The sequence below is a fragment of the Meriones unguiculatus genome, assembly GCF_030254825.1.
Source record: "Meriones unguiculatus strain TT.TT164.6M chromosome Y unlocalized genomic scaffold, Bangor_MerUng_6.1 ChrY_unordered_Scaffold_23, whole genome shotgun sequence".
Taxonomy (NCBI): Eukaryota; Metazoa; Chordata; class Mammalia; order Rodentia; family Muridae; genus Meriones; species Meriones unguiculatus.
In genome coordinates, this window is record NW_026843709.1 from 32,787,233 (window position 1) to 32,803,759 (window position 16,527).

A 16,527-nucleotide genomic window follows, 5' to 3' on the forward strand; every position below is an offset into this window, starting at 1 on the left:
GTGTGCTCACTAAATATACCTTCACATTCTTATTAATATAATAGGCTGTCAGGGTCTAGGGTTCTCTTGGGTATTGAGTCTTTAAGAGCAGGGGAAAAAGAAGGAAACTATACAACTCCTGAGACTGGTTTGGCTGAAACAGAGAAAGATCTGCATATGTAAAAGGAGAACTGAGGCTGGAGAGATGGCTCAGAGGTTAAGAGCACTGTCTGTTCTTCCAGAGGTCCTGAGTTCAATTCCCAGCATCCACATGGTGGCTCACAACCATCTATACTGGAATCTGATGCCCTCTTCTGTCATGCAAATGATCTACAGATAGAGCACACTTATATGCTAAATAAATAAATAATTAATTAATTTAAAAAAAAGGAGAACTGAGAGGCAATAAACTATTTAACAGCTGATGCTGTTGCACACTTGTGTTGCCAAACCTCTATGACAGGATACCCTTGTCTGACCTGGCTGGATTGGCAGTTGTGTTCTATTTATTGGTGAGTTGGGAATTCTCCTAGTCCTGGTGTTTACAGTTAAAATTGAGCATTAAGGTCAGAGAAATGTGTCCCTGTTAGATGCCTAGAACACAAGAGAAGCTGTGTTTTCTGCAGTGATACTCCAGAGAAACCCTCTAAACATAGTGTTAGGACCAGGACTGCTGGTTCAGAGGTGCCACCTGAGCTCATGGGTCTGAAGTAGCTGGGTAAACACTAGTTCATGGCTAGGATTTTCTGCTACATAATGAGTTCCTGGAAAGCATGCCTTACTATGTCAAACTCTGGCCTCCTTTAGTGGAATATTTTCTCTATGTTAAAAGTCATTGTCAATATTGGCAACATTTAACTTTTATTTAATATGTTGTATTTCATGTAATATACATTAAACTCAATTTCCATTGCTCCCAGGTTCAAATTGCTACCCACATGTCACAATAATTTTTTTCATTAAAATACATAAATTGAAATGTGTTTTTCATCTACTCATTGGAACATGAAGAGAGTCTCAGTGCCAAGTCCCATAAAGAAAACTCAAATGATCCTTGCCCCATCCTGTCACCATCCCCTAGAAGTCTTCAGTCATGAAGAGCTCTATAATTCATCACTTTTTTTCACAGATTTTCTTATGTATTTACTTATTATGATTTTTTTTTACTTTGTATCACCTTTGCTGTCCCCTCCCCTTCTCCTTCCAGTCCCAACCACCCTCCTGCTTCTACCCCTATGCCCTTTCTCTAGTTCCCTGATAGGGGATGTGCTCCTTGTCTTTCTATCTGAACCTAACTTATCAGGTCTCATCAAAGCTGACTGCATCAGCTTCCTCTGCAGTCTGATTATCAGGTCATTGTTCTCCTTGTGTCCACAATTCCCTCTACTTATGATACTCTTCCTGTCTCCACTCTTGCAGGCTTTCCAAAGCTCTGAGGGGAGGGAGAATTTCATAAGGAAATCTTATTTAGAACTGCGTGTTTTAAGGTCTCTTTCTGCATAATAGCAGACTGTGGGTCTCTGTATGCCATTTCATTTGATGCAGAAGGAAGCTTCTCTGTGGATCCAAGAACATGGCTCTGATCTATCAGTTGAGGGTGGAGAACAACATATTTAAATAAAAACAACCTGGGTTCCTTGGAAATTTTCGAAGAATGTCCTGGCCAATAACTCAATTAACTACCACCCAGTAGCCCTAGTGGAATACTGGTTTGGTCAAAATAGATGTCCTATTGAACTGTACCCCCTCCCTTTTATTATGAGAAAGCCTGATTTTTTTTGCCATATTTTTATTTCTGCATTTTAGTTACTTATCACCCAGGATAATTTTTCCTGGTTATATCCATTTGCCTGAAAATATCATGATGTCATTTTTTTTAGCTGAATAATAATCTGTAATAATCAGCTGCTTTTTTGTCCTTGACGTATAACACCGACCCTTTTCTGTGTCCTTAAGGCTCAGTTTTAATTGTAAACCCGAGGACCAGGAGAGTTCCCAACTCACAACTGAATAGGATACAAGTGCCAAACCAGCCAGGGCAGACAAGACATTCCTACTTATAGAGGGTTGGCAACACTAGTGTGGAACAGCAGCAGCTGTCAAATTTTATTGCCCCTCCATTCTCCTTTTACATATGCCAGTCTTTCTTTGTTTCAGACAAACCAGTCCCAAGAGTTGTCTGTTTTTTTTTCTTTTTTTCCCCTGATCTTAAAGTCTCAATACCCAAGAGAATCCTACACCCTGCAAGCCTATGATTTCAATAAGAATGTGAATGTACATTTACTGAGTATACCAGTAACTGCTCAGTTCACAACCTTTGGAATTTCAGGTCCAAGACTACAGTAGGAGACTACCTTGTCATTAGGTACATTCCCATTAATATCACCTCACTTTAAAGCTTCCAAACTTAGGATGCTGTTCAATTAGATAAACATTAAAATTTCATTTCCTACCTGACAATGTCACAGAGGCAAACAGGAGTAAAGTTGTGGGATCTGGATAAAGCACTGAGATAAAGGCTTATTGGGTTTCACAAGGAAAAGTCAAATATGCATAGATCAGAGATACTGGACACTGAGGAAAGTCTGTTTACTCATCTCCATAGAATCCTCAAGGTTCTCTCAGGTGCTGACTGGCTGAAAGGAAGAATGACCTCATGAAACAGGTGAAAGCCAGTAAGAGATTAAGGAGCCAGTTTTTAAAAGGGCGAAGTGGACAGTATGCTTCAGGGAAAGGGTGATCAGCCCTACATGCCTCAATCTGGGCAGCTGAAACACACAACACAGAGATATCTGTTCCTGTGTCTAAGACTCTTAGCCTAGGGAACATGTTACGTATTTCTTTCAAGTGGTCATTAATGAAGTCAAGTTTCCTTGAGATGTGATTTTCCCTTCATCACAGAATCTATTTTTATGTGTCAAATGCATAGATGTCCTCAGTCAGTAAATTACTTACTGTTAAAATGCTCTCTGCCCAAGGCAACTTAATGATGTCATATCATCAAGCAGTTATGTGGTTGCATTCCTTCAGCAAAACTGAATGCTTTTCATACTGAATCATAAGCGACAGGCAGAGAGAAGGAGACAGAGAGAGAAAGTAGAAATACAGATTCAGAAAGAGAGAGACTGAGACCAACAGAAAAAAAGATAGACTGTGACAGAGACTGAGAGACAAAGAATACATTTGGTCTGGTCACTTTCATTTTTATATCAACCTCACAGCACACCCTCCTGTAATATAATTCCTATTAGAATTACATATCTAACAAGACCACACCTCCTAGGCCTTCCCAGACATTTCCTCACTGGTGACTTCACATATAAATAGATGAACTTCAAGTGGACATTGCAATTCAAATCACAAGGAAGTAGAAGAAGATGGAGGACCTTCTAGGCTAAAGGAATGTAGTTATCCTGATAGTTTGTCATGCAATACAATGATTGAAGTCCCAGCAACTTCTAAGGCCTAGATAACAGGATTGACAATCTCCTTTGGGGAAAATGTGGAATATTTCTATAATGGAGTATTATTTAGCTAATAAAATCACATCATGATATTTTCAGGCAAATGGTTGGAACAGGAAAAATAATCCTAGGTGAGGATTATTACTAAAATGCAGAACAACAAATATGGTTTGCATTCGCTTATTAGGAGGTCTCCTAACAGTGGGAGCAAAAGTTCCACTAGGTCATCCATTGTGAACAAATCAGGCTTCCACTAGGTGGATTGGGTGTCAGCTAATTGAGTTGTTGGGTCAGGGCATCCTATTGAAATTTTCTAGCAACCCAGGATGTTGTTATTAAAATATGTTGCTGTGGAGAGCTGAGACTCAGACGCCACTAGGTGGTGGTGACATTCTGCCCTCAAAACTGTAAACAACCTCCAGTACGCATGCGCGGATTACATAAGCACGCTAAGCACTCCAGGCCTGAGTCATCAGGCGGGGTAAAGAGTGAGCAGCCAATCAGGGTATTGACACGTCACTTAGGTGCGACCTGGGCTTATATAAACAGTGCCACATCGGGGCTCTCCCTCTCCTCTCAAAAAAATATTTTTTGCTTGTACCATTTTGTTTTATAAGTGTTGTTTGCATGTTCAGTTACATCCTCCCCCTCTCCCCGCCCGGGGCTTGCCCACCCCGGCTGCAGCCTGCGGGACGCCACAGCATCCCTCGGCCAATTCCCGCAGCTCTCTCCTCTCCTCCTTTCATTGTGTGACTGTAATAAAGGCTTGTTGCGGAAGAATCCTTGTGTCTGCATGCGTTTCTGCCAGCGAGACGATCACGCGGCTTCCAACATGTTGCTTTCTGCCCTCACCTGCTAGATCAGTGCCATGTCCTTATATCCAAGGAGATGCTTCCTTCTGCATCAAATGGGATTTCTACAGAGACCTACAGTACTATAATATGCAGAGATAGACCTTAAAACTCACAGATCTAAATGAGATTTACAAAAGGAATACTCATTCCCCTCAGATCTCTGGGAAGCCTGCAGGAGAGGAGACAGGAAGAATGCCCTAAGTAGAGGGAATTGAGGACAAAAATAGAACAATGCCCTGAGAATCAGGCTGCAGCGGAAGATGATTCAGCCAGCCTTGATGAGACTTGATAAGCTAGGGTCAGATAAAATGGGGAGGAGGACCTTCCCTATCAGGGAATTAGTGAAAGGGGATATGGATAGAAGGAGTATGGGTGGGACTGACTCTGATCAGATGCCAATGATTAGATGAACAACATTTATTTCAGCTGATTTATTTTAAAGAAAAAAAATTAAGAGGGACATGTGTATAGTTATTTGAATATCCCAGCAATAGAAAAGGAGTTTAATGTATATTATATGAAATTCCCACAAACCCAATAAAAATAATATCTTGACAACTTTTACAATGACTTTTAACATAGAGAAAATATTCCACTAAAGGAGGGCAGGGTTTGATTTTGTAAGGCATGCTTTCCAGTATTTCATTATGTAGCAGAGAATCCTAGCAATGAACTAGTCTTTCCCACCTACCTAAGACCCTATGATCTCAGGTGTCATCGCAGAACAAGCAGTCCAGGCACTAACACTAAGTTTAGAGAGTGTGACTGGATGACCACATCAGAAAACATAGCTGCTCTTGTTTCCTAAGCATATAACATGAACATGTTTCACTGTCCTGAAGGCCCAATTTTAAATGTAAACACCAGGACCAGGAGGGTTCCTCACTGACCACTCAGTAGGAAATAGCTGCCCATCCAGCCAGGTCAGCCAAGGCAAACCTGCTCATAGAGGTTTGGCAACACTAGTGTGGAACAGAACCCAGCTGTCAAATAGTTTATTGCTCCTCATTTATCCTTTTACAATTACAGATTTTCTCTGTTTCAGCCAAACCAGTCCCAGGAACTGTCTGGTTTCTGAAGGAGTCTGCTAATTGGAATTCTGCTTCCTGGTCTTGGCAGATACACATCTTATCTAAGTATTATGTCTCAGAGACTTTCCTTGGTAGTCTCTGCAAGGGGGTATTCTGAGTCTGAGAAATATAGCAAGCTCCCTACAACCTTGGGAACCAGACTGCAAACTTTGTGTAACCTTGAATGAATTCCTGGATGCCTTTCCAGGTGTCACAGATGTGTTTCTACTGTGAAAATATTTTTTGCTTGTACCATTTTGTTTTATAAGTGTTGTTTGCATGTTCAGTAAATTGAGTCTTGATCAGGAGTCTGTCTTGTCTCCACTGTTTGCATCTCTTTCCCCACATTTACACTATCTCTTTCAGGTGGACCCTTTTCGACTAGCCTGAAGGATAGATGAGTTGGTGCCTGAACAAGGGACCTTAAAAACAAAGGGCAACATGAAAAAGGCTGGTTTGTGGAGCTCCAGAAGCCTAAGAAAAAAAATCTGCTTAGTGATAACCACCTATCGCAGGAAGGAAGACAAGCAGGCTTTCCCTTCCACATGTGCAAGAGATATGGGACCACTGAGGGGGATATTACTGTTTTCAGTGAGAAAGTCCAATTAGAAAGGGAACAAGTTCAGTTTTTAAGGGAAATAAAAAAGTTAAAATTACAAAATAATAATAATAATAGTAATAATAATAAATAATGATAATAATAATAATAATAAAATTGGATTGTTTGCACTGGTAAGTTTTAAAGTCTGGCTTTGACTTTTAAAATTATAAATGTGCTTTATGATTTCACTCCTAAAGAGGATGCTTTGTTTAATATTACAGAAACAGGTTATAAAAACTATTTAAATATTCAAAAAGCAGGTACTGTGGCTGTTTTTTTGTTTTTTGTCTAAAGGCATCTGTTTTGGTTTCTGATTTTGGTTTCCTCACATGGTCTGGGAAAATTGGAGAGTTTCCAATCTGGTCGAGGGATTCTGGAGGATGCTCCAGTTCTCAGAGAAGAGGCCCCTAAAGGATTTCCTCCTTTTGGGATCAGGAGAGGGTCAGTGGTACCCTATTCTGCATGATAAGAGGGCTGTTGGAGCCAGCTCTCAATCTGGAAGCTCTGGAAAGGCCACAGGGGCTCTTTTCCTTCTGGAATCTATGTGTGTAGAGCAAACCCATGAGGGGATCCACTCCTTCTGTAATCTGTGGAACTTGTGTCTAGTAGGGGATGGTCAAGTCCTGGTATTTAGGTATTTTGCTTACTCCGGGATGACAAGGTCACATTTCCATGTTCCTTATGTATCTCTCTTGTGTGTATAGATGTAGATGTGGATATTTTTAGAGATGAGAAAATTTGAATCAACACCTCTGAGTTTGCTCCTGGACCATGGGAGTTAAATTCTATAAAACATTTTAAAATTTATCAGGTATTGTAAATTAGTAACCATTGGGCAGTATAACAAAAAAATTTAAAACACTTTCTCAACTCTTTGGGGGAAATAAAAAACCTTGGTGTTTATTTTATTAATTTTACAAAGTAAAACCAAGCCATGCTGTTTAACTCACTTAAACAAAAACTGTACTTACTATGATATATCATGTATAAAACACTGCAAAATATGTTGTACTTCACTTAAAAAGGCTGGAGATTCTTCAATGTAAAATGTTTGCTTATGCTCTTTTCCAGAAAAAAATAAAAAAAAAAAAGGATTACAGTTCCATGTTATCCTAGGTAGGGTTATGCAGGGATATATTCAGATCATTGTATATTATATCATTATAAAATATTCATAATATATTATAGAAAATATATTCCTGGCTGCCAGTACCTAAATAAATAATTCAATGCTGTTTCTTTCTGGCCCATAGATTTAATATGGCCAGAATAGTCCATTTTTGCTGAGGGTTATAGGCTAAATTTAGTTCTCTGTTTAATGTCAAATAAAAATTTTTGTGCTTTAATTTTTGGCTGTTAAGTTTTAATACAATATGATAGGATTGATAAGATTTGCTAGGCCCTTTTTAAATTATGTTTAATTAAAAGTTTTGCTACGATTTCAGTTTAAAAAGAGCAGATTTGAAGTCATGCTAAAGATTATAGTTGAATACAAGATAGAGTTTTACCTAGTCTCTTGGTTTAGGTTTTTTTTAGGTTAAATCTAAAACTGGTAACCATAAAGTTTGCCTATATAAATCTACCTAAAATTTGGTTCTAAATCATATATTTGAAAAATATGTGAAAATTGAGATTGTAACATCCTAGGATGAAGTTTAGAGCAGATGATAAAGGTAGACAAAGAGTAACTCAAATACGCTGGTACTCAGATTGTCAGTGATCTGATAAATATGGCATTTTAACATATGTAAGCTCATTATGATGGAGTCCAACCTGTTGAGGCACAGAAAAAAAAAAAAAACAACTAATTCAGTTTTTATAGGTGCAACCTATAGTGTTTCCATTTAAAACAAAAGTTAGCCCACTTGTTGATACTGAGAGACCAAAAATAAATAAATAAATAAATAAATAATTAGCAGCTAATATTAATTAAGGCCTGAACGAGGTGGGTGGAGAAGTCCAGTAATGCCCTGAGTGGAAGGACAGCCTTACTGCATTCTTTCCCCACCCACTAGAGATAACATTTGCTAGGAAACTGGCCCATCCCCCTAGGGAGGGACACCAGGTTATTATGGTCTGGGGACCTTCCTATAGCCAATCAACTCAAAATGTAGCATTTTGACCAATAGATGCTTGTCAGGCAGGAATTGCCCCTGCCTTGGGCATGTTGGGAGGGACCAGAATCTATATATCACCCAACTAACCTGGGTGCAGCACACTTAGCTCCCACCACTTCGGCAGTGGGGGTGTGTGGGCCCAAACTGCAGCTTGTAATTTACAATAAAAAGAACCTCATGTATTTACAGTGGAGTCTAGTTATTCCTGGTTTTTTGGGGTTCATGAACTGGCAGAACAATAATTTAATGGTATTTATGATGGTTCATTATCTGGTGTTGCTGACTATGCTTATAAAAGAAAATCAATATCTTTTCAAGTGTCTAAAACATTTGTGCAAATAGCAGAGTTATCTGTAGTATTGGATGTGTTTCAAAATTTTAATAAGCAGTCTTTGAACATTTTTACAGATAGTGTATATGTTATTCATGTTTGCCTAGGTAAGGTACTGCAGATCAAATTCAGACATCTCCTGTTGGAATTTTATTTTTACAAATTCAAAATTTGATACAAAAAAATCTTCCTCTTTTTTATAGGACATTTGAGTACTCAAAGTAATTTGCCAAGAACCCTGTCTAAAGGAAATGCATTGACAAATAGTCACCAAAGTTTATTGTTCACAGTAAAAAAAAAAAAAAAAATGCCCAGGATGCTCATATTATGCATCATAGTAATTGTCAAACCTTGAGACTTAAATGTGGATTGACGATTGACTAAGGAACAGGCCCATAGTATAGTCAAGACTTGCAGTACTTGTCCTCAATTTCAACCTATTGCTCATTTGGGAGTCAGTCCTAAACGATTGGCTCCAAATCAGATTTGGCAAATAGATATTACTCATATTCCTGAATTTAAACAATTGAATTATGTACATGTTTGCATAGATACTTATTCTGGATTAATTTTTGCCACTCCTCAACCAGGAAAAGCTGCAAATAATGTTATTGATCATTGTCTACAGGCTTTTAATATTCTAGGAGTTCCTAAGCAATTTAAAACTGACAATAGATCAGGGTATAGTAGCAAATCTTTTAAAAGATTTTGTCAACAGTTTCAAGTTTCTCAAATAACTAAAATACCTTACAATCCTCAAAGACAAGGCATGATAGAGCATGCTCACTAATTAATTAAGATTCATTTGCAAAGAACAAAGAATGGGGAGCTACTCCTCTGGATACCTACAAATCATAATAATCATGTTCTTTTCATTCTGATTTTTTTTTTTTTAATTTGGATAAGCATGGTAAATCTGCAGTAGATAGATTCTGGCTTAGAGAAACCAAGAATTTTTTGCTAAAGTAAAATTGTGTGATCCTTTCACAATTCAATGGCAAGGACACGGCCCTGTACTCATATGGGGATGAGGATCTGTCTGTGTTTTTTCACAGGAAAATGATGCATCTAGATGGCTACGAGAATGTCTGGCAAGACAAGTGTATGAGGAGTTTTCTCCTGACAATTTTAATGATGTCAAAGAAGACCACTCCAGCCAAGATGAATGTTTATGGTGTGTACATTCCTAGTCCACCTCTATTACATCCAGTTTTCTGGGATGATCCAGAAGTCCTTGTTTATGTCAAAAACACTTGGTTGCTGGGTTTTCCTGCTGTTGTAGGAATACAAGTAAAACAGACTCTTGACATTTCAGGAATAGGAAGAGGTCATCCTGTTTGCTTTACCAGAAAGAGAATTCATCAGGACAGCTGACCAGTTTTCCCAGTCCAGGTCATAGTTTGGAATGCCTACTACTCTAAAGTTGGGGTGGCAGCTCAAGCCTCTCTTTGAAACCAGTCAAAGTGGAACATTGGAAGGATATTATTGTCCCTTCCTATGGGAGTTAAGAATGACAGTCTTTCATCTCCAATGAGTTACCCACCCTATCAGAAAGAGGATCAAGGCACTTGTCCTCAACTGATGGTTCCTTGGACAAGATGCATCAGAGAAACACCCACCTGGGACAATGACCCTGCATTTACAGTCATGGACTGTACTAGTCTTCATTAAAGGTATTAAGAACTTGGCTTCTGGTAAATCAAGTCAAATTTCCTTTGCTTTAGAAATATCATCTGGTGCTTCAATTTGGAGGAATTCAAATGAAAATTGGCAAACCTATACATGTAAATTGGGTGCTACATTGAGATATATAGGCATTCTCTCTGGGAATGCAAGTAGCTTTGCTAAATTAATCAAGTATACTTCTGTTTTGGCATGTGTTAATCCTCAATATTTATTGCTAATTGCAAACATTGTAGTAAGACATTTTAAGAACAATGATACCTATTCAATTGAATGTGAATATTACAATATTACTATTTGTGCTAGTACTGATAAAAATGCTCTTTCAGTATTAGTTGTTAAACAAGCTGCTTTTATTATGATTCCTGTTCAGGTTTCTTGTTCTTGGTATAATGAAACAGAATTTAATTGGACTCAGTTTCAGAATTACCTTGCTGGTATTTGGTCTACAAAAAACTTTTCATTGGACATGGTAAGGATGAGAAATAAGATCCATGACATAGAATATGTCAATAAACCCTGTGTTATATTTACTAGCCTCAGGAGGCACCTTCCATCCTTTATTCTGTGCTTAAATGGGGACTGACACTTGGGGACCTGGTAGGTATGGGTTTTCTAGCCTGTACCTGAGTTCCTTGTGTGTTACATTTCCTTTTTCAACAGCATCAATGCATACAAGTGCATTTGCATGAATTTAAAATATATATCTCTAACAACCCCATTTGATATGGAAGTAAGTCAATGAAGGATCAGAGTAAAATCGTGGTTTTGCCAATCTCAGACAGAGGCTCATAAAAATCACATCTGAGACCTTGATGACTGAGAGACCAAAAAGACAAGGGGTTCCAAATCTGTTTGATAGGCCTAGAAAGTGGGTTGCTCCCATGGAGACAAGAAGTACTGCCGGAATCTGTTGTTTTGTGTCTCTGTCTATCTAGCCATGTGGAGTGAAAAAAGAAAGTGCTGGAGGAAGTAAGTAAAGTTTTGTCTTTCTGTTTAAATGTATGTATGGATATCATGTTTCTCTGACCAATCTTATCCTCTGTAGGTCATGATCAATACAATCAAAAGTAATTGGGTATGTTTGTTTAAAACGTACACGTGTGCCTATGTGTTTATAAGGTTCATAAATGCATATGTACAAAAACCAACAATATAGGTTGCCACGTGGTATGACTCCACCATGTTAAAATTAACACATGAAATGCAATGTGACCTGTGACCACCACCTTGGTAGCCATATGTTTCCTTCTAGATCAAAAGGATGGGTTATTTTAAATTGGTATTGGCTTTAGAGATTAGATTGTTTACACTGGTAAATTCTGGTTTTAAAATTCTGGTTTTGACTTTTAAAATTTGACTTCTAGTTTTGGTTATGGTTTGTGAATTCTTTCCTACGAAAGGGGTGCTTTATTTTGGTATTGCAAAAACAGGTTTTGAAAAATGTTTAAATGTGTAAAGCTATACAATGTTTAAAAGTTTATCAGGCATTTTAGACAATGATCTTGGGTAGTCTAACAGAAAATTTAAAACAGTTTCTCAATCCTTTGGGGGAGAACTTTGGTATTTATTTTATTAATTTTACCAAATGAAACCAAGCCATATGGTTTGAGCTAATTAAAAAAAGAAATTGCAGTTTTTTACAATGTATCTTGTGGAGAGCTGTTTGCTTGTTAAGCTGCTTTGTTTATGGAAGAACATGTTTCCACTCTGTCTTTATTTTGAGACAGAGAAAAGAGGAAGTTTTACCAAGTTCCTTTAATTTTGTTCTAAGTTCCTCAGAGTTTGTTTAGGTGACCTTGGACCATATCTGCTACAGGGAAGTAATTTTAGAAAAAGAATTTGGCAGTTTCAGAACTTCTTTTTGTATTAATGTAACTTGTTTTTGCTTTGCCTATTAAAAAAAAACAAATCTTGGATGCTGGGCTCTAGCAGAATCTTGTCAGGATGGAAAGGATTTTGATGAGAGTTTTTATGTTTTCTAAAAAGCAAGAGAGAGAGCAAGACATATTAAAGAAAAGAATAGCTTGTCTAAAGTAAGAATGTCTGGTTAATCCAGAAAAAGCCAAACCAAATTTTGGTTTTAAAACCAAATGCACCTAAGGAATATGACAGAATTAGAGATGATAGCCTTCTGTTTTATGGGACACAGTTTAGAGCAGATGATGAAAACTAAGAATAAATCAGATATGCTGGCCATCAAGCTTGTCAGAGATCTGATGAATATGGCATTTTAACTGTGTAAGCTTATTGTGACTAAGAGTCCCCAAATCCTGGCAATAGCTCCCAAAGGTCTCTGAGAAGATTTGGGCTCCGAGAAGATTTGGGCATGACTGATGATGGTAACTCTGGAGTATGCTAACCACTGGGCAATACTGCCCCAACTGGCCCACTGCTAGGGCCCAGCCTAAATTGTGAACAAAGCCGTGAACACCTGGAGAGCTATTGTTTCACATTGCAAGAGGCAAGATGTGTTCAATCTCTCATGTTCCTCTTTCTACAGAAGCAATCTCTCATCTTCTGTCCCTGGCAGGAACTCCTCTGTTCAAGATGCTGTTAGACCACAGGAGCCAGGGACACTGCCTAGGTGATGGACTAACTAGTCATCTCTGTTATTTTAATTGGCACATGGATTGGTATATTTATATATCTTATAATTTATCCTTCTCAGGTCTCTGATCACTTTGATGGCTAGGCTAAGCTTATGGTAGCTTTGCTGCTAGAGAACAGACAATTAGATCCACTGTTCGCTCATTGATAAATTCATTAGCTAGAACTACTAGGTACTAGATCTCTTATTTTGAAAGGAAAACAGGTTTGCCTTGCTCACAGGATTCATGTCAGTTGCTTGTGTCTTACGATATATAGCTAGTTTAAAAATATAGAGAGAGAGCTTTTGTATGGTCTGAGGATATAGGAGTTTAGGTTGTAAAAATCTAGAGAGTGTTATTTGGTTTGGAAAATGTTTCAGGGTTGATAAATAGAGAAAAGATTGGAGTGTCTAAGCTGATGTTTTAATGTATGTAATTATGAGTTATAAAGATATAAAAATGTTTTAAAGCACATTAAAAATGGGGGATACTTTCTCCCTCCCCCCACTTTGCTACTGTTGTGCTTATGTTATAAGATTTCAGAAGTTCAGAGTTTTGGTATTGATCAATAGAGTTCTGATAAGTTGATGGGGCACTGACTGCTTATTATTCATTCACCAGCTTGAGATTTTAATTTCCTTTGGTTGTCTTCTGGAGATAGAATTAAAGGTGCTTCTCCTCATGTTAAAAACTTCTATTTAATGTGTATATCTGACCCAAAAGTCATAGCTTTTAGTATGGTATTCTTAATATCTGCCATTTCTGGGATAGATTTTGACACAGGAATATCTTAATTCTATTCTTTTAGTTACTTTATAAAGAAAAATCCAAGAATCCAGGGTTTAGCATTAAACCCAGAAATGTATTTCTGCCTTACTTTCCTGTGTAAACATGGAGATGGGGGCTAAAAGTAGATGCTGAGTGTACAAAAATGGCCACGCTCTATTGGTGGCTGATTTACCAACAGCTGTACCCACACAAAAATTGTTAAGAGTTCCAGACTGTGGATTCACTTAAGTTGTTTATAAAAGGTTACAAAACAAACAGCTAACTTATGCTCATTCTTTTGGATGTAGTTTTACCTGTTACTCTTAGAATATTGTTATATTAGATTTGCTGATATGTTATTTTTCTGAGTATTTTTTTAAATATATATTTTCTTTTGTATACCAAAAGTTCATGAGTTTCAGGAAATCAAAAAGTCATGAGACCTGGATCTGACATAGCTCAAACAGATCCCAGAAGAGTTTTCACCTGGTCTTGGGATCCCTTACTTTTCCCATTCAATAGACAAATTTTAACTTCTGTCTCCAGTCTGAATTGATCTTAGCAGATTTTTACCTGTTTGACTCTGTTCCAGGATCAGCTATGGATGGCAAGCTGAAATCTGGACTTCCTGGAAATTGACATGATTGCTCCCTGCCTCTTCAGGTCGATCAACTAACCAGATGCTTAGAACTGCTCCCACTGCCCAGCCTTAGACTGGCATTTCAGCCTCCCTAGCCCCTGATGCTAATGGTCCATTTTCAGCACAGAAAAAGCTCCAGAAGATGGATCTTCAGCCCAAAATCCCACTAGCAAGCTGAAATGCTGAATCAAAAGGGGCTCCCTGACATTAGCTATTATCTTGGACATCTGCTTAGCTGAAATGGAAACTATTATCGCAGCAACTGGGCTAAAAGCCTAGAGAGACCCTAGAGAGAAAGGATAATAGTTATTTTTGGCTTACTACCCCTATATCCACCCTGAAGGGACCGCTACTCATTTTGAATTTTATCTTTGGGCCTTGTATTTTAAATTGCTTGATGGCTTTCATAAAGAATTATTTGGGAACAATACACTAATGGTACTCAGATCCCATTGTAAAAAGGTAAATCTATAGGATATGAGAGGTCATACCTGGAAGACCCAAGATTGGGTCTTCAAATGATCATGGGAAGGAGAGAAATGAGAGACCAAAAAGATTAAAAATTAGCAGCTACTATGAAGGCCTGAACTAGGTAGGTGGAGAAGTGCAGCTATGCCCTGAGGGGAAGAACCTGCCTTATTGCATTCTTTCCCCACTCACTAGAGGTACAGTTGCTAGGAAACTGACCCATCCCCTAGGGAGGAACACCAGGTCATTAATGGTTTGGGGACCTTCCTAGAGCCAAACAATTAAAAATGTAGCATTTTCACTAATAGATGCTTGCCAGGCAGGAATTGCTCCTGCTCAGAGGGACCAGAAACTTTAAATCACCCAACTAACCTGAGCACAAGGCTCTCAGCTCTCACCGCTTTGGCAGTGGAGATGGGGTGTGAGCCCGAGCTGCAGCTTGTAATTGATAATAAAAAGATCCTCATGTGGTTTGCAATAGACTCTACTCCTGGTGGTGGTCTTTTGGGGTATTGCGATTCGGGCCAGTCTCTGCAAGTGGAATGTTTTGACTCATAGAAGTAGATAACAAGCTCCCTGCAACCTTGGGAAACAGAGAATAAACTTGGTGTAACCTTGAGTGAATTCCTGGATACCTTTCCAGATGGCACAGATGTGTTGCTACTGTGAAAAAAATTTTTCTTGTACCCTTTTCTTTATATGTGTTGTTTGCATGTTCAGTAACTGAGACTTGAACAGGAATAAGGCTTGTCTCCATTCCTCAAATTGTTGTCCCTACTCCATCTCTCAGATGTACCCTGTTAGACCAGCCTGTAGGCATGCCAGGTAACCTTCTCCTTTCCCTGCTCTTAAAGATTCAATACCCCAGGGAACCCTAGACCCTGCCAGCTTATTATATCAATAAGAATGTGAAGGTACATTTAGTCAGTACACCAGTAACTGCTCAGTTCAAATTCACAACATAGGAAATTACAGATCCAAGACCTCAGTTGGAGATCACCTTCTCATTCAGTACATTCCCCTTAATCCCATATAGCTTTGAAGTTTCCCTACTTAGGAAGCTGTCCAATTAAATAAAGATTAAAGTTTCATTTTCTACCTGACAATGTCACAGAGGTAAACTGGAGTAAAGGTGTGGGATCTGGATAAAGAGATGAAATAAATGCTTATTGTGTTTCACAAGAAAGTGTCAAGTGTGCTAAGGATCAGCGATACTATATACTGAGGAAAGATTGTTTACTCATCTCCGTAGAAACCTCATGATTCTCTCAGGGGCTAATTGGCTGAGAGGAGAATGATGCCATACCAAAGGTGAAAGCCAGTAAGAGATTCAGGAGCTTCAACCAATTGATGAGTACAGTCCTCTTTATGGGACTTGGCACTGTGACTTTGATCATGTTTCAATGATATATGAACAACACATACTTCAATTGATATATTTAAAATAACAAAATTTTTAGTGAAACACATGGGTAGGAATTTTAACCTGGTAGCAATAGAAAAAGAGTGTAATGTATATTATACGAAATTACATATTTAATAAAAATAATATGTTGACAACTTTTACAATGACTTTTAACATGGAGAAATTATTCCGCTAAAGGAGCACAGTTTTTTGACATTGTATGGCATGCCTTCTAGAAACTCAGTGAGGAGCAGAGAATCATACCATGAACCAGTGGTTACCCAGGTACCTCAGAGGCCATGGGGTGAGGTGAAATCTCTGAACAAGCAGTCCTGGCACTAACTAAACTTTGAGAGAGTTTGTGTTGTGGACACACATGCTATTGTGTCCGAGGCATATAACATAGATCCATTGCACTATCTGGAAGGCACAGTTTTAACTGTAAACCCCAGGACCAGGAGGTTTCCTCACTGATGACTCAGCCAGACAAAGTGCTGATCCAGTGATGTCAGCCAATGGAAGCCTGCTCATATAGGGTTGGCAACACTAGTGTGGA